At 41.0% G+C, this 27,986-nt stretch overlaps 1 protein-coding gene across 5 annotated transcripts in view; it reads right to left on the bottom strand.

Moving 5' to 3' along the window:
* Positions 1 to 27,986, bottom strand: part of FGF1 (fibroblast growth factor 1) — a 68,128-nt gene that overhangs the window by 26,091 nt on the left and 14,051 nt on the right. Inside the window, exon 1 of one of the 5 annotated variants that reach the window (XM_063120681.1) lies at positions 1,981 to 2,146. The exons of the other annotated variants lie outside the window; for them this stretch is intronic. The gene's annotated coding sequence lies outside the window, so the exon portion shown is untranslated. Of the gene's footprint in view, positions 1 to 1,980; positions 2,147 to 27,986 lie in introns of those variants that run through there. 5 annotated transcript variants of the gene reach the window in all.

The raw sequence follows: 27,986 nt of genomic DNA, 5'->3' as shown, positions 1-27,986 counted from the left end.
AAAAAGGGTGTGGGGGGACGACACATACCCCACGGATACAATCTAATAAAGAATTGTTATAAATTGCTATAAATAAACACAATTTGTCACTTGTCATAATGATCTAAATATGTTTTACACAACAGTGCTTTCTTGCAACTGCAACACTGCACATTGTAAGCTATTTTCTGCTTCTTTATTGTGCCTATGATTTTGAAAATATTAAAGAGCCTACATATTGTGATATGGTACTCATTGAATGATTAAATATTAATAAAACAGATTCAAGCCAAACAACTCCCCCGCTTTATCCTCACCTATAATCTAGAGCAGAAAGCTGGGCCTAAGGTGTACATATGTTGATTTTTGGGGAGCTATCTCTTTCCATGAAAGATCTTTACAGCTCTCAAATGTCAGTCTCTGATTACAGATGTCTTTGAAGGTTTGTAAAGCAATTTGAAGCCTATAAGAATTAACCTTTTTTTAAAAATCCAATATTGAACAGTCAGTTTCTTCTCTCTGCTTTACAAACCCAACAATCATCTGAAAACTGGTAAGATAATAGAATCATAGAATTGGAAGGAACCATGGAGGCAAATAAAAAAAAGGCAAAATAAAAATCAAGACATTTGTAATATGTTTTCCTATAACAATGAAGACCCTTATTTGCACTGTGGTCCAAAATGCAATTACTTGGAAGTAATTTCCATTTATCATTTCAATGGAATCTTTCCCCATGTCTACGAGTTAGGGGTGGGTGGGTCACACCCTTAGGATTGTAAAGCATTATACTACATACTTATTATATACACGTTTTAAAAGACACACATCAAATAGTTGTCCCAAAATTGCAGAAAAATATAATTTTAAAGGTGGAAAGATAATCTAATCCTCTGCAGTATGCACTGAAGCATGATCCCCATTCTTATCTGATTTTTAGTTGCGCATAATACAAGAAAATCCAGGTTATAGAGTACCACAAGCAGAGCAAGAAGGGCAAAAGAGCACTGGAGAGGTAGTTCAAGGCACAAAGAGGGAATGTTTGTATTAAATCGTAACCCTAGAAAGTGATGTCAAAAGAGTTGCTCAACCATAGAGCTGCCTATATGGCGGTGGGTTCCGACATGATAAGCAAACTCCCACACTTTTGCTGCTTCAGAGTGGTGGTGGCAAATCCCAATGCAGCAGGTAAAAGCACAGGGTTTCCAGAGGCCAGGCCCACCCCCTGCCCTCTGTCTGGATGAATGGCAACCAATCAGGGGTCACCATCTGCCCAGCCACACCTCCGCTGCGACTGTGGAGTGAGTATAGAAAGCGGATGTGCCATACTTGCCTCGTTCTGGAGGAAAAACTCAGGTTAAGTCCCCGATTTTTTTTTCTTTGCAACTTCACAGTAAAGCCCCAGGGTGGGTGCGCAGTGCTGCTGTATAATCAACACAGCACCACTGCACACCTACTCTGAGGCTTTCTGTGCATATAGACAGCCACCACATTAACTTCAGGCTCATTTGAGATAGCTGAAAGGTGGTGGTGGGGGACTGGTTAACTGTGTTTAGAGCCAGAGCTTCACTTGGCTAATTTTCAAGATTTCTTGATGTCAATTTAATGCTAAGAGACTATACAGGACTAACTGTGAAACAGGCTGCACCTCTGTAACCTTCATAATTAATTAATATAGTCCTAGCTATTCCTCCCTTTGTTACCAATACTTTAAGGGAGTGCAATGAATGCAGGATTTAATTTCTTTTCTTTGGAAACAGCCATGTACTTCTCTTCCTTCTTCCGAAGTAGGCACAGTACTGCTATCTTTCAGCCAGACACACCTCATGTTGTGTTAACAATCACTGAGAGCTGGCTTGTATATTAAGAGATATATAAAACATTATTGACCCCCTGGTGGGGTGAAATACATGTTAGCAACATTCCAGCCCAGCTTCTGCTATGAACTCCTTGGAATCAAGCCATGTAATTCCCCCACAATCATGAAAGACATTTGCTTACCTGGTGAGAATGGAGCCACAGAAAAGTCACTACAAATGAATTGTCTGCTTGAGCTTAGCATTTTCCAGGCAAGTCTTTCACTATCAACCTGCTGAATTAGCAGCAGTCAGATGAATCCATTGATTTAGTAGTCAATCAAGAGAAAAACATCAAACCTGACTACACCTTTCACCTCAGGACTCTGTCAGCATGTACGGTAGGGTGTAACCTCATAAATGCCTGACAGATTTCTTCTACGTGGACAATTGAAAAAGAAATGGGGGACAGGCCAACTGGTCTTTCCAGCATCTACGCCTGGTGAGTAACTTAATACCAAGATGATAGCTGTGATTGGCCAACAATTCAGTTGGAAAGAAGTTTACATTATCTGTGGACTCTAGAAGAAAAATAAATTATGGCTTATTGAGGTTGAGCAAAAGAATGTTGGCTTCTCATCCCTGTTTTCTGAGTAATCATGTGTCTAACTAAGCCACATCAAATGATGTTATCATTGCTTGAGTCTTTTTCATTTAAAATGGAAAGTGTCATTAGTCATTACGGTCAACAGAAAACATCAAGCATGCGGGCAGGGACCTACCACAACAAAATGAGTCATCATATTCTTCTGACACACACACTTTAGCCTCTGCACCTGAGAGCACTTAAAAGGCACAACGTGGGCTGTTATGGATCAATTTGGAGCTATCAAAAGAAACTCAGAAAGTTCGACACAACCTAAGAGGCAGTGGTTAGAGTGCTGCACTTACACTGAGGAGATCCAGGTTCAGGACCCCGGCTCAATCACAAAGCTAAGTGATTGACACTAGGCCCATCACTATCTCTAGCCTCACAGGGTTGTGAGAATTAAATGTGGAGAGATGCCATGTAGGCCACCCTGAGCTCCTCTGAGTAGGGTTGGGATACAAATAAATATTGTAATAATTGGTTTATTGTTGCTCCATTGTTGCATGTTGTACAGCTTTGTTACTGTGGAATAGACCCCTCCCTCCCAGAAACATGCACCATGTGCTAATTTTAATGGTAATTGTATGTTGTGAGTTGCCTTAGGGGTCTGGTATAGGCCAAAGGGCAGGATGTAATTTACATAAATTTGGCTATCTTGAGCACCATTCTTTGGCAGAGAAGCGGGATATAAATTACACCAATAATAATAATAAAATAAATAAATAAAAGTATTGGTAATGAATGAAGGATTGCTCTTGTACTTTGGTCTGTGAGCCTGTTTGAAGAACTGATAAGTGCTATTCTTCTCTACTATTGTAATAAACAAAAGAGATTCAAATGTAACATGAATGAACTTGGCCAGAACTTTGGTTTCATGCACTTCTTGTTTCCTGAGTCAATTCTAGTTAGCTGTGTGTGCACAAGTCATAGTTTGCCAGTTCAGATTAATATGTGGTTGGTCTGAAACTAGGAAAGGGGGAAGGAAATTGCAGTGCACAAGGGGAGGAAGAAGAAGGAGGGAGGGGTGAAATGAGCCATGAGCCTGAAGCTTGGGCATAATGGTTTGGTGTCAACTGCTCCACAACCTCATCCCCAACTGAAACAACTATTAGGTGTGTGTAATTGCATAGTTTCCTCACATTCACACTTTGTTCCTCCATGGCTTTCCTTCCTCTCTATTGTTATGCTTTTGCCTCCCTTCATGTGGCTGGGGTAAGACAAGTCTGAGGGACCTTGAATTTGTATCTTTAAAAGTGTTTTCAAATCCAAAGATCTGTGAACACAACTGACAGGATTGCCACTTGGCTTGGGTGAGGTGAAGCAATACTATTGTTCACTAAACACAGTAACAAGTTTGTGTTAATGTACCTCCTGGTACTTAATAGAATTCAGGCAGTATAGTTGCTTGTGTCATGATTCACTGAGCCTTGGTTTCCCATTTTCCTGTGCCTTTGATGTCTTTTCTGTGTCTCTTGAACAATGTGGGATGGCGAGAGAAGGGGACAGGAAACTTTCCTTCTGTGAACATCCTCAGATCCAAGCCAACATGTGGGCCTCCTCCATCCGCCAGAAGCCTCCACACCCCAACCCACATTGTCCAGGTGGGCCCTCCTACCTCCCCAGATACTATACCACCACCATTGTCACTTCATTATTGTTTGTGTTCCTGAATAATTATGATATTTTGATAATACTGATCTGAATTTTAACTTTCTTTTACTGGGTATTTAATATGATACAGAAAATGTCGCAGACAAATATTGCCAAAGTGATTTGAATACAGTTTAGGCCTAGGGTTAATTATTGAGAAAAGACCGATAAGGAGCCATTATGGCAATACAAAATATTTTACTTCTTATTGACAGCTTTGTGAGGTTAAATGGGGCCAGATATTCACACCACCCTCCCCCTTCTCCACCTTCTCTTTCATTTTTTTGTATGACACAGGCCTAAATGTCAGACCACAAAAACAATACAGCTCAGGTTTGTTTGCTGTCTTGCTGCAGGTGTGGCTTCCTTAGCAGAAAGATCCTGTCCTGAACCACCTCCTACAGAAGTAGTTAGCCATTTCCTCCTGCTCCATATTGCAAAAAATAAAATTAAAAAAACAGACCAATACAAAACCAACAAATCACCCCTGGACCAAGGCGAGGCATTTAATACGTTTATTTTACTATGCCATTTATAGACACCATTCTGTCCTTTTTCCTCTGTCTTATTTTTTGTGTATTTGGGCCTGAAAATATAAATGCCCGGTTGTTTGTGGTCAGCAAACAGGCCACTCACAGTTAGGCCCTGTCCATTGACCCCAGGATTTGAAGTGTTGGGCCTCATTCCATCTCAAAGGTTTTGCTGCTGTGGATGCATAAAGAGTTCATTCCAAAACTATTTGTGTATATAAAACTCATCCAATGTCCAAATTAAGCCAAATGAAAACAATTGAGTTTCCCCTGAACTCCACTTTGAGACTAATGGGAGATAAAGCATTGGATTCTGTCTCTGACCCAAGCATTTCAGGGGTGAGGGTGTGTGTGTGTGAGGTATACTTTACTGGGTTAAGAGGTTTAGGGGACACCAGCCCAGTCTGTAAATCTTCTGAGATTAGCTGGAACCAATCAGAGAAGCAGGTCAGAGGAAAGCAACCATATTTGGGGGCAGTTAGAAAAGCCCCAGTGTGGGCAGAAACACAGGAAACGCAATATCAGAATTAAAATACAAACTTGTATTTCATGACTCATGAGATTGTATGTATGGGATGGGATTGTGGTATACGTGTGGGCCCATGTTACAGATTTGTACTGGGCCCAATTAAATTATGATTGGAGTCTGCTGACAGTGACCAATTTGTGAGTCATATCAATCTGTGTGACCCAGACAACTTTGCGTCTAGCCACATCTTATTGACCAATTTGGCTATGGTAGTCAATAGAGAAATCCCTCATTTCTTGCATCGTGTGTGTGTGTGTTTTGCTATCTCATCCGTGCATTTATAATTCCTAGGTTTAACCAAAATAATGCACTCTACCTAGGGCTGCCTTTGAAGATGATTTGGAAGCATCAAATGGCGCAGGATGCTGACTGCCTCTTAACAGGTGTGGGCAGGTCAGAGCATATTCAAATAGGTTTGCCGCAAATGCCCTGGCTGTCAATGAGCTTCCGAAGTCAGTTCAAATGCTGATGTCAACCTTAAAGCCCTGTACACCGTGGGACCTGCATATTTCAGAGAGAGTCTCATCAAAATAAGTACCCATACGTGTTTAATCTGCTGGATATACCCTGATGAGAGTTTTCACAAGCAAAGCATTTGTATCAAATAGGGACTTTTCTGCAATGAACTGCCTTCCTAGAAGAAGTGCAGCAATGCACCTTTAGGTTTCCAGCAGCAGTGTAAAACTATTTAGTTTTTGAAGTATGGTCTAAAATGAGATTTGTTGTTTTTTGAAAAGATTGGGATTTTTTGTCATTGTCTGTTGTTAATATGCAATGATGATGTCATTGGTGTAACCCAGCGGCCTCCAGATGCGTTGGACTATAACTCCCATCATCTCCAGACAGCATGGCTTAGAGATTTTGTAGCCCAACACATCTGGATGGTGTCTGGTTGGGGAAAGCACATTTAAGTCAAGGCAAGTAAATCAGTGGTTCCAATCAATGTTAAAATCAGCAAGAAAAAAGGCTGAATTAATTTAACTCAAGTTTCACATTTATGTTTCTTCAAATATTTCCTAAACAATGGTGCAAATCTGACCACAGAAGCATGTTAATTTACAACTAAATACAGTATTATTTACTTAGATGTTTCATGCTTACCTGTCCTTGCATCTCTTTTTTGCACTCTATGTATTATATCCAATGTCACACAAGCCAGCTTCTGCTCATACAATGGAACTCCCTCTTCCACCCCTGCATACCCCCCAAAGATCTGCTCCAGAGGGGCCTCCAACCCTCCAGAACAGATGGGGGGCATGAGGGCTGCAGGGGGAGGGAGAATTGCACCCCTCCACGTTCCACTGAGTGTTTGAAATACCCCCCCCCCCTATATAGTCTTTCATCTGACCAGCACCCATGACAGTTTGTGAGGTTAAGTATAGGAATATACAAATCTGCTTTCTGGACAAGTTTGTCTTCCCTTCTCTTTTCTGGTGTTGCACCCTTGGTGCTTCACAAAAAAGTAGCAAACAAAAATGATATGCCCACAACTGATAGGTAGAAGTAAAGTCTGATAGTTACTGCACACACTAAAGCAGTTCATTTTCATGAGGTGAAAATGAAATGCCTATGTTTAGTAGTTAGAATATAAACATAGATATTTGAGAAATGATTAAATTCGTTCTTCGTTTACATAGAAAAACCTTCTTTAACTTGGTATACCTGGTAGAGGCAATGGTTCAATTAACTTTAGGGCTAACATGTTCTTATGGTTTGGGTCCAGGTTACCTGTGGGATCACCTTCTCCCGTACAATCTGTCCTGCATACTCAGGTCCTCCGGGAAGAATTTACTTCAGCTAGCTAAAACCAGATTGACAACCTTTACCGTCTCTCCTGCGACTCCCAGATTGTGGAAAGGCCTGCTGGGAGAGATTCGCCAACTCAACAGTCTTTTTGAATATAAAAAAGCTATAAAGACTGATCTCTTCTGGCAGGCATACCCAGTCAAATTTTAAAATGTCTGGCCGCTATTTTAATAATGTATTAGTTTTAAATGTTTTAATCAGTTTTATGTATTTTATAATGTTTCTGTATTCTATGTTGTTCCCTGCCTCGATCCAGAAGGAGAGGCGGGTAAGAAATTAATAAATAATAATTCTGATTATTTAATATTAACCAAATTATACTTTGAGAGAAACTTAATTTTACATTTTTTTTTTTAAAAAAAATCTCTTTTAAAAGTTTAAAACTCATTTAAAATGTATTTATTTATTTAGAAAGGAGAAGAAGCACTCTGGTCACATGCACAATTTCCAATCTTCCCACTCATATTTTCTCATTACCAAGCTCTGGTGCGAAATCCCTGATTTTTAACTAGTGTGACTTTAAGGAACAGTTCTGGAAGGTTCTGGAGGAAGGGTTCTGTGATGGGGTAGTATTTTGCAAGTTATGCTACTGGAAAAATCTGTGTGCATGAATGGAGAGGGAGTATTTATGGTAACAATGCTCCCACACTATTATTATTATTTTTTTAAAAAAAACAGCTAGTGAACTCTGGACTACCTTAAGGCATGTTAGTGTTTCCTGATTTTCTTACAGGAGGCCACAAAGATGGGGTACTTTTTTCCAGCAGCTTGAGTGACCCCTTCCCCGAATGCTCACAGCAAAACAAAAAACACTACAAAAAAAGCAAAGGAGTAAATGAAGGGTTCTCACTGTCCTAACACTGGACAAAATTATAAGCTTGAGTCGCCAGAACTTTTAGCTCAGGCCTTCTGCAAAAAAAATTAACCAAAACAAAAAGTCTTGGTGCTTTTATAATTGAAACCTGTGAATAGATGCACCTTTTCAGTTATGAAAGAGACTATTCTGGAAATAGTGCTCTAATCCCCCATATACAAGTTATACATAGAAATAAGTATAAGACCATAATGGTGAAAACAAAACAGAAATAGTGTGCAGGGTAAGGTTTAAGCATTCCCTCCCCTTCTCTCGAATTTTCTCTTTAAAAAGGCATTTGTCAGATGTTTGTATGTAACATGTAGTTAAGCCATAAGTCCTTATTTCTTACTAGCGGAGAAAAAGAAAGATGCATGTAAGTTACATGTGTAAAGCTATGTGAACTTAAGACCACAGACCAGCAGACTAACCTCTTCTTTTACTGTGTAAAATATCACACTGAAATTACCGTTCTGTCCCTCTCCAGTGCATGTGCTCTTTTCTGCACAAAATCCTAGTTCTTTTGAACTTTGTACCAAACTTTCGTGAAATCCTTGTCTGTCTCTATCCATGAAGCTTGAGAACCTAAGCGGCTGTGATGCCAATCTAGAACTTCCTAGAGGCTGTACATTTAGCTCCCAATAAATCCAACAGGAATGCTCATGAGATCACTATCAATTTAACTGAGAACGTCAGTGGACACTTACCTGCAGTATAGTACAACAATGAATAAGTGTGATTGCAAAGAAAGGTCTATACTGCCAAGTAGAGAATAGAATTAAAATGCAACCCTGACATTCCCAGGCCTCCTCCAAACACCTGATCCCATTGTCAAGCAACTCAAGCTACTTCATGCACAGCAAAAAGCTCATCACAAAATATTGCAGTACTTCTGTCTGCCACACCCACCTATCTTATTCTCAGTGAGGGAGGCTTTTTGCCAAGAAGCTGTTTAAATGTGTAACAGATAAATACACATGCTCTTACCAAAGAGAGGCATCAGCTCCTAAATTGCTTATATATGTATTTCTGAAAACCCCATCTGAGTGATCCCTGTCTGAGTTGGTCCATGCTCCCTAGCATTTAAGGGACAATTCATACTTACTTCTCAAAGGTAAAAGGTATTATTTTTTATTTTATTTTTATTTATTGCATTTCTATCCCGCCCAATAGCTGAAGCTCTCTGGGCGAGTACCCCAAGTTTAAATGGTTATATATGCGCAATGGTAAAATATATATGGCCCATGCATAATTAAGTGGCTGGATTTACCTACCATAAACATGGAAGTGAGGCCTGATGCTTCCTCAGTTGCTACTTCTTTGAATTCTGCAGGGAAGCTCACATTTAAATGCAGGTGCTCTGTGATTTTGCTATTTAAACTTTTATTTGCATGTATTTTTATATTTAAACTTGGGTTCCTTTTGCACCTGCATTCAAATGTAAGCAAGGGTGAATTGGCTCTAAGAGTTTCTTCCCTTACGAAGGGGGTACCAATGTTTGTTACGTTCAGAAATATAAGGCATGAGGGAAAGAAAAGAATCACTCTACAATTTAACTTTTATTTCTTAAGCCTTAATCACATTTTGCTTTCCACAAACTTAGGAGTGACTCACACATCACTGGATATCTGATTACTTGACAAAGTTTAATTGAATGGGTATATAGCCATTTCCATTATAAAAGTGTTACATTCAGCAACATAAGCTGACATGAAAACTGTCTGATCATTTACACATGATATTACATTCTTCAAGCAATAAACATGCACGTCTGCATGAGTGCTTTTTCCAGAAGGGGCAGAAAGAGTGAAGTATGATATTCCCACTTCATGCTTTACTTGTTTGACCTTGACTATTGTTTGTGGATCAGTAAGAGTTGGGAGTACACTGAGCTAAACAGATACAACAAAAGTCTCAGGTGGAATAATGTTTCTGGGCACACAGTTCACTTGAGATGTAGTAGAAAATTGTGATTGTATAGTTCCTAAAATAATGATCATGGATTTATGGGTGCTGGTTGGTCCTGAATGAACAGCTCTCCAGCAGAGGGTGCTCAAGGTTAAAATTGAAAGCCCTGTAAGACCACTCAGTTTAGGAAAAGAAAAGAACTTTAATAAGTAACATTTCCAAGTATCTATCTAGTTGTTTTGATAACATTCCACACAGTTTTTCACACCATTTTATTATAGTGTTTACTGTTTAGGCTCTATAGAAGTAAAGGGTGAGGAAAGGCTATGGCATTCACTCGTAAATAATATTGCTGGAATGTTTCTGATAAATTTCATTTTGGCTCATATTCTAATCACAACAAGAAAGGTATTTTGGGGCTCAACCCTATGCATGGCAGGCCGTGGACTGCTGGGAGTTGCAAGACTTCTTCTAAACATGCATACCATACAGTTGTGTCTTTAAGGAGTCACTGTGTGTTAAGTATTAGTTCTTAAATCAGAACTTCCTCAGTATCTTTCTAGAGAGATTTCCCAATTCCTCCAGTTCTTAATGTATTTTGTTATTACATTTATAGCCCAACACCTTTCCTACAAGGAGCTCAAGACAATACACATTATTCCCTTTCACATTTTGTATCCTCACAAGAAACCCATAACATTTACCTTCTGGGTAGATAGGTATGGGATTGTGCTGGTAGGGGGAGGGGGGGGGAGAGAGAGATTGACTCAAGATCATCTAGTGAGCTTTATGGTTCATCTGTGTGTAAATTATTATTAATTTACATTAATAATATGTATTAATTACATTTCCTCCGGTCCGCCCCCGGAGACTAATGGATCCGGATGGTTTCCAAAGGGCTCTGGGGAGTTTTCCGGCTGATAGGGCTGGCTCTCCTGTCGAAACCCTGGTTGATCTGTGGAATGCAGAAATGACCCGGGCAGTTGACAGGATTGCTCCCGAGCGCCCTCTCCTGAGTAGAGCTCGTACGGCTCCGTGGTATACCCCAGAGCTGAGAGCGATGAAACAAAATAGGAGAAGGCTTGAGGGCAGGTGGAGACGAACTCCTAGTGGATGCAATCAAATATTGGTAAGTGCCTATAGTAAGGCATATTCAGGGGCACTGAGGGCAGCAAAAAAACAATACTTTGCTGCCACTATTAAATCTTCAATTTGCCGCCCAGCGGAGCTTTTTAGAGTTGTCCGGGGGCTATTACATGCTGGTCCCAAGGACACGGTAGAATCATCTGAGGCCCGCTGTAATGAATTTGCTAGGCACTTCCAGAATAAAATCTTTTGCATCCGCCAGGACTTAGACTCCAGTGTTATAGCAGGTGAATCTAGTGAGGTGTCCAGAGTACAGTCTTGTCCTGTAATCTTGGATGAGTTTCAGTTGGCACAGCTCGAGGATGTGGACAAGGTGCTTGGACAGGTCCGTGCAACCACCTCTGTACTGGATCCTTGCCCCTCTTGGCTAATAAAAGCTAGTAGGGATGGAACAGCTGGCTGGGCCAAGGAGGTGATTAATGCCTCTCTACGAGAGGGAGTGGTCCCAGACCGTCTGAAAGAGGCGGTAGTGAGACCACTCCTGAAGAAAACTTCCTTGGACCCGGAAAATCTTAGTAACTACAGGCCGGTAGCAAATGTTCCATTCCTGGGCAAGGTCCTTGAGCGGGTGGTGGCGGGCCAGCTCCAGACACTCTTGGATGAGACTGATTATCTGGATCCATTTCAGTCGGGTTTCAGGCCCGGCTTTGGCACGGAAACAGCCTTGGTCGCCCTGTATGATGACCTATGTCGGGAGAAGGACAGGGGGAGTGTGACTTTGTTGATTCTCCTTGATCTCTCAGCGGCTTTCGATACCATCGACCATGGTATCCTTCTGGAACGTCTGGCTGAGTTGGGAGTGGGGGGCACTGCATTGCAGTGGTTCCGCTCCTACTTAGCAGGACGGCTCCAGAAGGTGGTGCTTGGGGGACATTGCTCGGCCCCGTGGACTCTTCAGTATGGAGTTCCGCAGGGATCGGTCTTGTCCCCCATGCTGTTTAACATGTACATGAAACCGTTGGGTGCGGTCATCCGGAGTTTTGGAGTGCGCTGTCATCAGTACGCTGACGACACACAGCTCTACTGCTCCTTTTCATCCTCATCAGGTGTGGCTGTGGATGTGCTGAACCGGTGCTTGGCTGCGACAATGGACTGGATGAGGGCTAATAAACTGAAGCTCAATCCAGACAAGACTGAGATGCTGCTGGTGGGTGGTTCCTCTGATCGGATGGGGGGTGTTCAACCGGTTCTGGATGGGGTTGCACTCCCCCTGAAGGAGCAGGTTCGTAGCTTGGGGGTTCTCCTAGAACCATCTTTGTCACTTGAGGCTCAGGTGGCCTCAGTGGCACGGAGTGCTTTCTACCAACTTCGGTTGGTGGCCCAGCTACGCCCCTATCTGGACAGGGATAACCTAGCTTCAGTTGTCCATACTCTGGTAACTTCCAAATTAGATTACTGCAATGCCCTCTACATGGGGCTGCCTTTGAAGACGGTCCGGAAGCTGCAGCTTGTGCAAAATGCGGCGGCCAGATTGATAGCTGGAACAGGGAGGTTTGAGCATGTAACACCGATTCTGGCCCGCTTGCATTGGCTGCCTATATGTTTCCGAGCCCAATTCAAGGTGCTGGTCTTAACCTATAAAGCCCTACATGGCTTGGGACCACAATACCTGATGGAACGCCTCTCCCGACATGAACCTACCCGTACACTGCGCTCAACATCTAAGGTCCTCCTCCGAGTGCCTACTCCAAGGGAAGCTCGGAGGATGGCAACAAGGGAGAGGGCCTTTTCAGTGGTGGCCCCCCGACTGTGGAATGATCTCCCCGATGAGGCTCGCCTGGCGCCAACATTGTTATCTTTTCGGCGCCAGGTCAAGACTTTTCTCCTCTCCCAGGCATTTTTAACAGCTTTTTAACAGCTTTTTAACAGCTTTTTAACAGCATTTAACAACGTTAAGTTTGTTTTTAATGGACCCCACAATTGTTGTTTTTAAATGGATACTGTTGTTTTTATACTGTTTTTATGTGTGTGTGTGTGTGTGTGTTTTTAAATTGTATACTTTTAATGTTTACTATTTTTAAATGTTGTAAACCGTCCAGAGAGCTTCGGCTGTGGGGCGGTATATAAATGTAATTAAATAAATAAATAAATAAATATTATTATTATTATTATTATTATTATTATTATTATTTATTTATTTATTTATATAGCACCATCAATGTACATGGTGCTGTACAGAGTAAAACAGTAAATAGCAAGACCCTGCCGCATAGGCTTACATTCTAATTAAACATAAAATATATGTTATAAAACATATATTTTATAACTTCTTCACACAGTACATAGTTAAACTATGGAATTCGCTACCATGAGATGTAGTGATGGCTTTAAAAGGGGGTTAGACAAATTCCTGGAGGAGAAGGCTATCAACGGCTACTAGTCCTGATGGCTATATGCTACCTCCAGTATCAGAGGCAATACGCTTGTATACACCAGTTGCTGGGGAACATGGGCAGGAGGGTGCTGTTGAACTCATGCTCTGCCTGTGGGTTCCTGGACAATTGCTAGTTGGCCACTGTGTGAACAGAATGCTGGAGTAGATGGACCCTTGGTCTGGTCCAGCAGGGCTCTTATGTTCTTGTATTAGTTACTTTAAAGGTTTAGAGTTGTTTCATTTTTCAGCTTATTGTTGCTCCTCATAAGTAAATCATCATTATTTTATTTGCTTCTAAATTTATACTCTGCTTTTAGTATGGCAAACCTACATAGACGACCCATATAGAGATATAAGAATGGAGGATGACTTGCTCAGGGCTGACCTTATGTTTTGAAGGTCTAGGGCTCAATTTCAGCTAGTGACTGAGAACAGATACACAAATGTGCATAACACATATTGACACCCAAACATGATCATGCAGATTAGTTTTTGCAACCAGGGATATAGAATGCATGGACATCAAGAATCCATATCTTCTTGTCCCTACAACTTTACTGCATAATAGTTATTTGCGATGCTGGTTCCAGGTTTTGAGGGGCTCTTGGGCAAGATGCTCCCAGTTGCCCACCTCCCTGAATGGGCCATCTTCCTCCTCCTCTTTCTTGTCACTGTCCATTCACTCGCCTCTCTCTTTGGCCTCGATGGGAACCACCTCCCAGATAGAGGAGAACTCTTTTCCCTTCGCTCCTCTGATGGATCATTTGGAGGGGGTTATATGTCTTTATTCTCTTGTTTGTAATTTTGAAAAAGTCAATGAAACAAAGGCTTTCAAAATAGCATGTGCTAAGTACTGGACAGCATGCAGAAGTCATCCAGTCCCCAAATCTGTTCTTCCATTACAATTAAACTGATCTAAACCATGCTGTGTGGGGAAAATAAGTAACTCTAATGCCTGTTCCTGGACACAATGTAATTAAACAATAATGGCATAAATTAGGTAAATAGATAAATATGCATAAATAAGTTTGAATTCAATTATTGATTCAAGTTGTAAACATTCTGGCTTTCATACCCTTGGTGGGGGTGTGTGGGAAGGCTGGCAACAGAACAAGCACATGGTTAATTTTGATTACTGAAAGTGCTGGCTATATCCAAGTGCCAGGGAGCGGCTGCTTCCCCCCCCCCCCCCCGATAAGTTTCCCCTCAGTGTTTGAGATTCCAGAACTAGATTCCATGCTGAACAGCAGATAAACAGAAAAGGATGTTCAACACTGGCAGCATGGATATCAGAATTTGCCCTGCAGTTTATTTTATTTTTTTTTAAAAAAAACACATTTCTTTATTTCTGCGCAGATACAATAGTACAGCAGCCCCAAACTGCGCAACTATGGTAAAACAAAACACTACACTTTCCCCTAAGACCATATTAAACAAACTCCAAGGAAGGGAGGCCGTTTGTAGGAAGCAGTGGGGGAGCACATGGGCTGATACTGTTGCTGCCGCTTGGCTTGGGAAAGGTTTACAGGGGAGGAGGAGCAAAGGTTTGTTTTGCTCATTTCAAAGGGTGGTCAGGTCTCCTCCTTTGCTCCAAGGTAACCAAAATGCTTACATCTGCATAATTTTTTAAAATAAAGACATCAAACTTGGCACAGTGATATTTCTTAAGGAGGGCTTTAGCCACCCCAAGTTTGAATCAGAGCGGCTCATCCCTTGAGTTTTCAGGGTTTTTTAAATCCCCCCTTAAACCCTTTCCCCATAGTCCACCAACGCCAAAGCCCACCTGTTTGCATTTGTGAACTATCTATTTTCTTTAACTTTGATAATGTGAATCTGTGCATCACCAGTTCATAAAGTAAGAAATCTGTTGTTCCCTTACATCAGAGTAAATCCCACTGATTTCAACTGCATTTACATCCAAGTCATACTAAAATCCAATGCATGTTTACCTTTGCAATTGAATGCAATTCTGGTAGGCTGAAATGGTGTAATGATGTCTATTAACGGGTTATGGAAAGTCAACCCCTTGCATGTCCACGGACTGGTCTACCTATCCTCATTTCAACAAAGTATTATTGCACTGTAAAACTTAGGAGAAGGGGCAGGGGGAGATAAAGAACACACCGTGCTTTCCCTAGGATCTTTATAAACTGGTTTAGATGACCCAAAGTACGATGGACCGACTCAGTGAACTACAGGGGAAGAGAAGTGACTGTGCACTGCAACTCGGTACTGGGCATGAAGCTGCCTCGCATTGACAGCAATACATGGGAGGGAGGAGTGCATTTATTTCGCATGGAGGGAAAAAACCTAGACTTTTCCTGCTCCAAAAAGAAATGAAACATGGAGGGGAAGAGGCGAAATGAGTGCAGGACATACGCAACGTCATGTGAGTACTGGGCTGCAAAACCTCATACCAGGCATGGTGAGTGTGCGATAAATCGCTGGTGTGATGGAGCTCTTAGAGATCAACAGAACTGGTGTAATAATGTGGATCAACAATCTTTCTGAGATGAGAAAACAGTTGGCACCATATCAGAGAAGAGCTGCTTCCAAGCTATTTATACATTTAAAAGTTCGTTTTGTTGTCTTGCAAGCTGGTATTCCCAACCAACTTCTCCAACACTGCCAGCATGTGTTCAGACCTTCAGGCATAATTATCAGTACCTACATGCAATACATGCAAATCAGGGATACTGAACAAGCATAACTCTTCATTAGAGCCTGAAGCACCCACTTTATGCAGTGCCATTTGAGGCCTTTATCACCTGGCCATCTGGATGTCTCAATCAACTGAAGGCTTCCTATATCTTTCAAGATGCACAAGAGGGATTGAATATTATATGGTTTTTATATAGGAAGGAGTTTCTAAGTATAGATGAATTGCTCTAAAATCTGTATTTCAATGTAGGGATAATTATTATGGGAGCTTGCTGCCAAGGGCATATATGCAAAGGGTTGGATCCAGATTTAAGCAGGACCAACTGCACTAAGGCGGACCTCCCCGCCCACCTACTTCCCATGGCAGCCCCTCCAGCTCCCTGAAAATACTACACAGGGAGTGAGGAGATCCTGCTGAATGGGGGGAGCTATGAAGTGTGTTGGAGAGGAGGATACCCCAAAACGAGGTGGAAGAAGGCAGATCCTGGGTGGGGCTTTAAAGTTGAAGAAATTCTGTGTTAACATTTTCACTATTATTGTTTGCACTTGAAAACACTGCAGTATTTTTTCTTAGCAACAGTTCTTCTATCCTTGCTCTTTAATTTGCTCCTCCCCTTACACTTAGTTCAATGATATGATATTCAGCAGAGGTATAACTGTGGCTTATAGGTTCACCTCTTCACTAATCACAGGCATTTACAAAGTCCACATGACCCTTAGCTAGACCTAAGGTTTATCCCGGGATTGTCCTGGGGTCATCCCTGTTCATGTAAATGACACACAGGAGCAGGCAGGGATGACCCGGGACGATCCCGGGATAAACGTCAGGTCTAGCTAAGGCCATGTTCACACCTGGTACCATGTTGTGTTATTGTGCATGTATTACTTTTGTGAAGGCAGTTGGGTTTTATTTATATATCAAACATTATAATAACTACAGGTTGCTATTGACATTTCTCCCGTGTCACAAACTATCTCAGCCAACTTCCAATTGGTACATCTTTTTCTGTTTTGAACTCTTAGGGTGCTTCCAGATGAGGCTTTTATTAAATGATGCCTTGCATCATTCATGTCATTTTACAGGGGACCCAGACAATGTTGTCTTCCATTTTGTTGTCTTCCTGTGTTTTTTCTTACCACAGAAAATAGCTGCACATTGTCTGTTTGATAGCACTAGAAGCTGTCAGTCTGGAAGCATCTGGTTGGTGAGCATATTACCCCAACATTAAAATCACTCCACTGGCTGCCAATTAGTTTCTGGGCGAAGTACAAAGTGTTGGTCATTACCTTTAAAGCTCTAAATGGTTTGGGTCCAGGTTACCTGCCAGATTGCCTTCTCCCATACAGTCCGCCCCACACACTCAGGTCCTCTGGGGTGAACTTACTTCAGTCAGCTAAACCTAGGCTGACATCAGTTTTCCAGAGGACGTTTTCTTCTGTCGCCCCCAGATTGTGGAATGGCCTGCCAGAGGAGATTCGTAAAATTTACTCTCTGTGTGATTTTAAGGCAGCTTTAAAGACTAGCCTTTTCCGGCAGGCCTATCCAGATCAATGTTAAATCAAGAAATTTTTAAGATGTATCAATTCCTGTTCTAATGTTGTTCCCCGCCTTGATCCAAAGGGAGAGGCGGGTAATAAATAAATAAATAAATAAATAAATAATAATAATAATAATAATAATAATCTTCAGTGAACTCCAGTATCATTCCTTCTAGTAGGGTTGGAGACAAAACAAAAGGGAAATATCAGCATGTCTAAGTAAACTCTGAGGTATACAGATGTAATATAGGACGACAATGAAACCAATGACCTAGGGAAGTAGTGGGCTTTCCCACACTGGAAGCACTCAAGAGGCAGCTGGACAGCTATCTGTCAGGTATGCTTTACGGTGGATTCCTGCATTGTGCAGGGGGTTGGACTCGATGGCCTTATAGGCTCCTTCCAACTTTACTACTAAAAAACAAAAGGGACAAAAAGCAACAACTCCAAAACTGTCCAGTGAGGACTGAGAATACTCAGTAACTTCCAGGAGTCACAGTAGGTTGAATATCTGTTGGAAAAGGAAATTGAGGAGGTGTAAATTGGCCTTTACACCTTATAGTAATCTGGAAGTGGTCATGGCTGACTCAAATCCTGAACAAGGAGTACTCCTGTTAGGGGATAAAGATATGGAACAATATTTGTTGCAGATCCCAGTTGTTTATCATCACTGTCAAATACTCCCTATTCACAAGGTGATTACTAGAATGTACTTGTAATGCTTTAGATACTGGGCTGAATGTTAGGCAATTTATGCTTTGGAAAACATGCATATTATTCTAATCTCTTGTTCTGCACAAAATAGAGCTATTATATGAAGCTATTGTTAAGAGAACAAGCAGCCATGAGCCAAATAGTTTGTACAAGCCATATGGGATGGATTCAGAGAAATAGCCAGTTGCTTGTTCCTGTAGGCCCTCAGGCATAAGGTACCCATGGCCCCACCACATTATTGTTCCTTTTCTCCTATGACAAACCCTTATACTTGGTGTAGCTCAACAGTGCCCTCTAGAGCATCTGACAAATTGGCACCACACCAGGATGCCTGAATGGGCTTATCTTAACTTTTTGTTTACCAATTCGCATCCAAAAACTCAAGCTCCTTTTAATAATAGGCTAACTGGTTTCAACTGACTGGTCCTTTTGAGATGTAAGTTTAGAGTCATTAGGAAGGAAGGTCCAGCTGCTAAGTAATTTTGTTGCACATTTTAAAATTGATTTTAAAAATTAAAATTTCCAAAGGAAAAAGAGGTCTACACAGCCAGCTTATTCCAACACTTCCTTTTCCTGATACCAACAAATTTGTGTTACTGTTACCTGATACCAACAAAATTTGGTGACTGTTCCAGAATTGTTTTAAGTCGCTTCCATTGTTGCTCAAACTTGGCATAGAACCTCCTTCCCTAATTTGCTCTATTAATCCAAGTTAATTTATTTAGAACTGCAAAACCCATAGCTTAATAGACCACTCTCTAATTCTTGGGATGTGATTAGTTTACCAATGCTTTACCTATTCTACTCAAGCAGCAAAAAACATTTGATAAAGGAGTATTTCCTTTTCCTTATCTATTGGTCCTTCAAAGTTTGTTAATTAAAAAAATCTTAATGTCAGGAGGTAACTTTCCTTCCCCGCCCTGCAAATGTTATTACTTGACACTAACACTTGTTGCCAATATATCTATTAGTCTGTCTACACTACCACCACCAATAGTAAAAATCCCTCTTCTCTAAATAACGTTCTGATTTGCTAACTAGACCACTGACATCTGAAATGAAGGCTATCACATAATGTAATCAAGTACTTTTATAGAAGACTCCCAAGGAGTGAGCAAACTCTTGATTTTATGGGAACCTGAGTTCAATAAAAGCTGGCTCCTCAGTGGACACTAATTCTTGTTTTGTCCTAGCATTCCTGGCCATCAGTCAAGCCTGCTGGGGCCTGCTGAACATTAAAGTCCCAAATATCCGGAGGGTGCCAGGTTGGGAAAGCCAGAGGTTTATATGGGGCTTTGGCTATGGGGCGGTATATAAATGTAACAAATAAATAAATAAATGAAATATTGCAAGGCTGGGCAGAATGTAGATCTCCAGATATTTTAGACTTCAGCTCCCAGAAGCCCCAACCAGCATGGCTGGGAGTTGAATTGCAAAACATCTGGAGGTCTAGATTCTGCCCATCCCTGGAATACTGTACAGTTTGAACTCTCACATATTCTCATTCCAGGGTGTGCCCTGCAAGATTATGCTGATATCTTTAAGAAGTTCAGGAGAATCATCCCACATAAGTCCAGTTGGTTCAGTGATACTGCAGAGATCAGAATGCTAACTAACCAAATTTGCACTGTAACCCAGAACCCCTGATGAACTAACACCCATCTGTACTATAGAGTTAAGATATTTATTACCAGAAAGAGTCAGACCTCTGGGTGTATATCTCATTTATTTAAGGAGTTACTGCATCTGGCATAAATGGCCACTCTCCTAAAACTCTTTCCAGCACCCATAGGCTTTCAAAATATACACAGCACACCAAAGCCAAGAGAAAAGTTTTTCTCCTGATATGCTTGTTTCCCACCCAATGGAAATTATACTGTAATACCAGCTGCTATAGCACATATGTTCCCTGTGGATTCATTCTACATAATACATATTTTTGTTAAGCGTTGGTTTGACATTGTGAATTTGCATATGTGTGTAGTGAGGGGGGGAGGGGAGGGGAGGCTTTGTTTAAATATCAAGGACCAATATGGTGTATTTGTCTCTCTGAAAGGGCCTAGATTACGGCGAGCCATATGGCTGCTGACCCTCCCGCCTCCCTGTCTTGAAGGTATGTTTGATAAAAGAAATACTATCCTATGGGCAAAGGAAGCTGCCTTCTACTGAGTCAGACCATATTGGCAGTGGCTCCCCAGAGTTTCAGACAGGAGTCTTTCCCAGCCATACCTGGACATGCATGCATACCTTCTGCATGCAAAACAGGGGCTCTGTCATGGCTCCTCCCTCTATGACATCATTGCAGTCAGCACTTTCCCACTCCTTGCAAGCAGCAACTAGTGTACGTGAGTGAGGGCAGGCAAATGCTGAATGTGATGATGGCACATTACGTGTTTCTGTTACCAAACATTACCAGAGATACTGGGGGCTGGAGGAAGAACAAGTTGGAGACAGCTGCTTATCTCATGTAATATCTCCTAAATCTGCTTCATATTAATTTGTTTTTGTTATACTACAATACCCCCACACAAAGTGCATGCGCTACATCAGATATGAAAAATGTATATGAAAAGACCACTACCTGAGTTCACTGGGCTAGATGGACCAACGATATGACTGAGTATAAAGAAGATTCATGTGTGTGTGTATGTGTGTGTGTGTGTTTTGCATTGTGGTTTCGTACCCAAGTTCAAAAACAGACCATATGAAGATGCCCTCATTCAGGCTAAGGGAAGTTCAAAGAATGTTCATCTTACAGGACCATTCTGCCTTTCATTTGCAACAAAGTGGAGGGGCTGTGGCTCAGTGGTAGATCACCTGCTTTGGTGCAGAAAGTCCCAGGTTTAATCCCCGGAGTCTAGAAAAACGCCCACCTGAAAGTCTGCAAAGCTGCTGCCAGTCAGTATTGACAATTCTGGGCCAGATGGACCCATGGTCTGACTCACTGTAAGGCAACTTCCTATGTAACAATTAGTGTCATCCTTTGACTTAAATGAAACTGCTTGGGGCATTGGCAATGACTGCTTTTCCAAGCAAGCACAACAGTATGGACTCAATTCTTGGTAACTCCTTAACACTTAACACTGTTGATGTCATGGACTTTGCATGCAAGTATGCTATTATGAATGTAGTTAAAAAAATTGAACTTTTTCTTACTATGGGTGCAACTCACAAAGCTTTTGAATTAAAGACAGCTCCCACAGGATCAGTACTCAGTAGATTTGCATTCTTTCTTTACATTTCTTTGAATAATCATTATCTGGAGCAATTTTTGAAAGATGATAACAAACAGATACCTCACTGCCATTCCTATAGGTGGGTCAACTGTTTGTATTGTCAGTTTGTGAGTGAAGTGGTGGTGAGGATGGAGCAATAGTGAGTGTGGAAAGCTATTTCCTCCATTATTCTGTCTTAAGAAGGGCTCCTGAGAAATGTACTAGTTCTCTTGCCAGCAGTCACAACAAGATCTATCTTAAATTAGCAAGTTGGTATGTTTAGCTTTACAGAGGGAATAGGCAGAAAATAAATTTCATTTCATTTATTACATTCTATACTGCCCAATAGCCAAAGCTCTCTGGGTGGTTTGCAGAAACTGGGTTCGCATGTCACAATAAGCCACAATGGTTTATTTTTTTTTGAATAAACCATGGTGGTCTATTGTGTCATCTGCAAGTGGTTTTCCTCAACCATGGTGTCTTATTTAGCCAAAATGAGCCACTCTGATAAGCGAAGTTCTGCAGTGAGGTTTATTTAAACCATAATGACTTATCGTATCGCCTGGCACTCCACAATGGCTTGAAAATCAGTTACAGAGTCACTTGGCAAGAGCGGTCAAAATAACTGCCACTGCTCTGCTCTGTTTCCATGATTTTCCTAGCAACAGATTGCTAGGCAAATCTCGCTGCCTGACCCTGTCCTAATCCTTCGCTTGGAGGTGCACTTTGAAAACTCACAAAGTATCAAACTCCTTGGTGGTCAGGCAGCGGCAGCTGTGCAGGATTACTGACTTGCACCGGGTGCATCTCCATGAAGGGATGCTGTGTATGAAGTTTTTGTCCCACTCCTGAAAATTTTCATGGTTTTAGAACTGCCCCTACCTTTTGAGGGGAGTGGAAAAGTGGCTAATATTCAGCAATGCGCCAATAATGGCGGGAATCTGGCAAAGACAGGAGACAGACGAATATGTCCCCAGTGTGAGACAGGCTAATCAGAGAGATGCAGGTGATGTAGTTGCCGTGCAGGGGATGCTGGGATTTGGTTTCCAACACAAAAAAAGCTGGGATACCATCCCGGCTAAGTGGAAGGACTGTAGAGGGATGAGGGTGGGGAAAATAAGCTATGCTCAGTAATTTATTTGTCCAACCGTGTGGGGATAACAGTAGAATCACAGAATCATAGAATAGTAGAGTTGGAAGGGGCCTATAAGGTCATCGAGTCCAACCCCCTGCTCAATGCAGGAATCTACCTTAAAGCATACCTGAGAGATGGTTATTTGGAAAATAAGCTACTATAAGTAGCTTATAAATCATTATGGCTAAAGTAATGTGCGAACCCAGCTCAATTATTAAAAACCTTAAAAATATAGTAATTGTACCCAATATAAAAAAGTTTCAGTACAAACATATAAACAGGCAGCAGAAACACATACAAACAAATACAAACAATTTTAACAATTGACAAAAAGAAATCCCATGACCTGATTAAAAACCTCATCATATGTTGCCAAATGCTGGAGAACAGAGGAAGGTCTTAACCTGGCAGCAAAAAGATAACAATGTTGGCACTAGGCGGGCCTTGTTGGGGAGTTCATTCCATAATTAGGGGGCCGCCACTGAGAAGGTGTCTACATTGTTGCCACCTTCCAAGCCTCCCTCAGAGGAGGCACCTATAGGATGGCTTTAGATTATGAGCATAGTGTACAGGTAAATTGACACCTGGGAGAAATAAAATCTCACATAAGACTTGCTAGGTACACATATAGAGAATGTGTCAATTTTGATGATGATTTTATTTATTTATTTATTTATTACATTTATATCCTGCCTTTTTTCCTCCAAGGAACCCAAGGCGGCATACATAATCCTCCTCCTCTCCATTTTATACTCACAACAACAACCCTGTGAGGTAGGTTGGGCTGAGAGTCTGTGACTGGCCCAAAGTCACCCAGTGGGTTTCCATGGCCGAGTGGGGACTAGAACCTGGATCTCCCAACTTCCAGTCTAACACCTTAACCATTGCACCATACTGGCTCTTGGGCACTTCCTGCTTTTACACTGTTTAATAATTGTTTATTGCAATATACTACCAAAAATGCTTTAGAACTGGCTGGGGGAATGGCTGGTTAGTTATTATTCTTTGGATTTAGAGTTGTTGCAGTAGAAATGGGAAGGTAGCTTCCTTCAAATCATTAAAAAAATTATTGTTTAATGGAAATGACCTAACCACACAAAATGCATTTTCATCATATCCTTGCCAAAACTTGAAAAACTGAAGTGTAAAAGTCATACAACTTAGGCTAGATCTATGCTACTGCTTTGTAGTGGTATTGAAGCGCACTTATAACAGTTAGGGCACAACCCACATTCCACATACCATTTTCATAGTGTTATTTCCTGCTTTTTATTCTATGTTCGTTATGATTTGACACAAGGTGTAGCTTTGGCCTTAGTGAATTTCTTAAAAGCATCTAAAACAGACATTCAAACAATCTGCTCCCCTTAAGTGGTATAAATAGATGTGCCACCATATACACTCCTGGATAGAGAATATAAACATAAGTAGGACAGACTTTCAGAAAAGATGTCCGCTATTTCCAGTCAGACTATAAACATCACAAGAACAGTTTCTTTTCTGTTTTGCCCATCTCCTTCTATTTGCAGAAGTAAGCTTGCAACTTAGTCGGGAGCACCATAAAAATGAACAAAATGTCTAGCTTCTGAACTTCAGTGCACTCTCTTTGTACTGTGTGGGTTTAGATGGCTGCATAAACCATAAAAATACCATTTACCAGAGTTAGCAATAACTAAGGCCTGGTTCACACATGCATATTCATCACTTTATAACTACAATATCACCTGATGACTCGCATGTTTGAACGGTCCTTTCCAGATATGTCTCTTCACACCTTGTACCCATTGGTCTGAAATGAAGTCAGTTCACACTTTCAGCTGCCAGTCAAAAAATGTACTGTAATCAACTGATGTTTATGCAAGTGTCAACCAACTTGAGGGCTTCAGTTTACACCATCTAAACCTTGGGATCACAGCGCACACAAACGTTTCATATAGGAATATCACCTTCTGAATAGGAAAACTATGTGTGCACCACCATATGTAATGAGTGCATGACATCATGAGAAAGTCATTTCCTTGTAGGAAATAATTCTGTGTGAAGTATCTGTTCTGCTGCACAAAAATGAACTTGCACTGACATGACTTGAAGAGATGACATGCACTGGGTTGCATATCTCTGCGACGTTACACCTATAGTAGGCCAGCTGCATAAACCCTTCTCAGGCCAAGCATCACCACTTGAAAACCCATGGGAGGGTTAAATAAAATCTTTCCCCTAGCTATGAGGGCAACAGGTTAAATATTGGATCTGTTTTTAAATGTACTGTGGATATATTCTGGTGTGGGTGTTTGATAACTGTGAGGCAGGTAAATAATGCCAAGCTGACACATGGTAAATGGTAGCTAACAAAATAATAATAAGTTTATTGTCATGTTAAAAGCTTTAAATGAAAATATGCTTCCAATCCTGCCTAATCCAAACTCCCCACACACCAACAACCTCTCTCTCTCTCTCTCTCTCTCTCCACATCAATCTTAAATCCCTAGCAATTAATCTCCTCTCACTCCACAAACAATTCCAATCTCCACTCCCAACAACAATCTAACCAACCTAACACACACACTAACTAGCTCCTCCCCTCAGTCACTCTTTATATACTCCTCCCCCACCCTACCTATTACATCACAAACCACACCTACTCAGTTCTAACATTCCATACTCACCAGACATACTAAACAGGACACATACAAGATACTCAATTGTGGGGGTAACCGCCACTGTCTCCTCTTCAGGTCCTTTGAGATTTGAACAAACACTATTCTTGATTCCAGCACTCTGTGTGTGTGCGCATTTGTGACTTTGGTAAATGTATTAACAACTCCAAGGGAAGGATTTCCATATGTATAGGGCAGCCATTGAAGACCTTGACAAATGTAATAGTGTCAGAAAGACAATAGGAGGCAATGCAGAGGCTGAAATGCTGGCATATTGAGCCTCCAGTGGCTCACTGCTATGAGGAGGTGAGTGGGTGCATTCTGTGCCAGCAGAAACTTCCAAGCTATTATCAAGGGCAACTCCACTCAACAGCTGCAAGTAGGTACATTCAGCACTTATACATTCAGCACTTGCACGTTGGGCCAAATTGAAAGCACACAAATCCAAGTTACTTAGAGGAAATACTTAGGATTTTTATGAAGTACCAAAATGACTAATACCTACACTTTCAACATCACTAATTCCAGCCCTTGTAAAGAGATCAGATGAAACAATGGGTGCAGCTGTAATAAATGAATTTTAACATGACATCTAAAAATAAGATTCTCATAATAAGTCAGGGACACAAAGAGTAAATTTCGCCATATTTCTTCAAATTGCACCTATTCACTCTGTGAGGCCAAGAGCATCTAACAAATTTTCAAAATAAGATTAGCAAAATCTAACAAGACAAGCAAACTAGCCAAAGCCTACAGCAAGTGAACCGCCCAGAGAGCTCCGGCTATTGGGCGGTATAGAAATGTAATAAATAAATAAATAAATAAAGTATGGTTTAAGAAGAAAAAATAAGTCTAGAAATTGCCTATTATTTTAAACCTAAATGTTATGAGCCAGCCATTACATTTTAGCTATTTACTAAAGATTTTTTTACTTGTGACATCAACTAAGGATGTATGCAAAGCAGACACTTAAGTGAAATGATCTGGTTTGCACAATCATCTTAGCCACTGTGGTTTATTAGCCATGGTGGGTTGTAGTGTCTGTGGGCACCGGGTTGGCAATCCAACCTGCCACTGCGGCGGCTTCTCATTACATGTAAAACCAGTGAGGGTGGGTTGTTGGGGTGGCTCGTAAGCCACCCAGAACCTATGGGCTGTTTTAGGGTTGTGGCTCGTTTCTCAACCACCACAACAACCCACTCTTGGTAGGTTTACATGTAAGGAGAAACTACAGCATGCCACCACCAAATATTCAAAATGCTGGCCACCATGATGAGAAACCCCACAGGGAAATTCATCTACACTTCTCATTACATGTGAACTTGCCATGATAAGTTTCTCTACTTATCATTCCTTCAAACATAATGAGGCCAATGGAATTCTCTTAGCTGTGTACAGTTTTGAGTTTTGGACTTTATGAAAGGGCTAATCCAGATTCCATCCATAGCAGATTGGAGTGGGTAGCCCCACAAGTGCTCAAGTTAACTAAAAGAATTTAGTGAAATATAATGAACCATATATAAAATCATACATTTTATGTTTTTAAAAAGAAATAGCATACGGTCACAAGAAAAAATATTTCAAACTCCTAAAGTGCTGATGATTTCTTCTGTAACAACTCAGCCAAGATACATTCAGCTTTATATTACCCGTAATTTGAAATTATAGGCTCTTCCTTGTTTAGGGACTGGAAGAAAGAAAAATTAGAAGCTATAGATCCACACATGGTTACTTGTCTTTTCCTTCCAAATTGAGCTTAATTTATTTGTCAGGAAAAAAAACATGTATCTTAAAATGTATGAAGTGGCATGAAAATTTATCTTACGAATCTGTTCTAATAATCTGCTCACTTCCACAAATAATTACTCAGTTGAACTGTCTACTTACATGAACAGAGTAATATGGGACTAAGCAATTCATAAGCAATAATTTCCCCTCCAGTTATTTTGCCACTCAAAATGGCTTCCACCTGCTTTTCCACTCACAAGGGGAAAAATACGCACCTGTCACCTGGCAAGTGGAAGAGCAGGTACAGGGTGGTGGTGTGGTGAGATTTTGAGCAGGAAAATAACTGGAGGGGAAAGAGTTAAACATCCTCTCAATCACTACTCCTCTGTTACACATGCCTGTGCCTTAATTTCTAGTTTAGGTCTCAATAGTAACAATTTTTAGTAACAATTCACCTGACACAAGTACCATAGTACTCTTCTTTGCTTGAACTGGCAGCTCCAAAATAATATCATTTTACCGTAAATAACTGCCTTGAACATTTACCTAATGAAACACTTTACTGGAAGCACACAGTGTTTCCTTTGGGGGCATTAGTCAGGATATGCTAGCAATGTGATTTTAGCAGAGATGGAAACAGGGCTTGGTTTTAGCTAAATTGAAAGAGGCGACACCATGTGTATTACTTCAGCAGTTTTATGCTAGGGATTTCAAACAAAGAAGCAAATGTAGTCAGATGTTGGGGAGATAAATACATCCTCTTTCACACTGACAGAGGCCATTAGTGACAACTGATATAATCCTTTAAAAATAGTGCTTTCAAGGGCAAAATCTATTTATCCTATCCTGCCCTTGTCAATACTTCCAAAGCTAGTGCTGCAGTTGGGATAAACTTTCTCCTTCATTGTTTTGCATATATGGACTCCCTGAAATGGATAGATATAGTGAATATTGCACATGGGAATCCCTACAGGGCACAATTAGTTTCATGCAACAGGAAGAAGTAGATATGCATTGGGGGCCATGTCAAAGCCCTCTGGTCACTCAATCCTTTAAGTTTCCAATGACATCAATGAATAAAAAGGCTTGCTTAATATCAAACATAGTTATACCTGTT

The sequence above is a fragment of the Elgaria multicarinata genome, chromosome 3 (genome assembly GCF_023053635.1).
Source record: "Elgaria multicarinata webbii isolate HBS135686 ecotype San Diego chromosome 3, rElgMul1.1.pri, whole genome shotgun sequence".
Taxonomy (NCBI): domain Eukaryota; kingdom Metazoa; phylum Chordata; class Lepidosauria; order Squamata; family Anguidae; genus Elgaria; species Elgaria multicarinata.
Note: the sequence above shows the minus strand (reverse complement) of the source record. Positions and strands in the feature narration are given on the sequence as shown.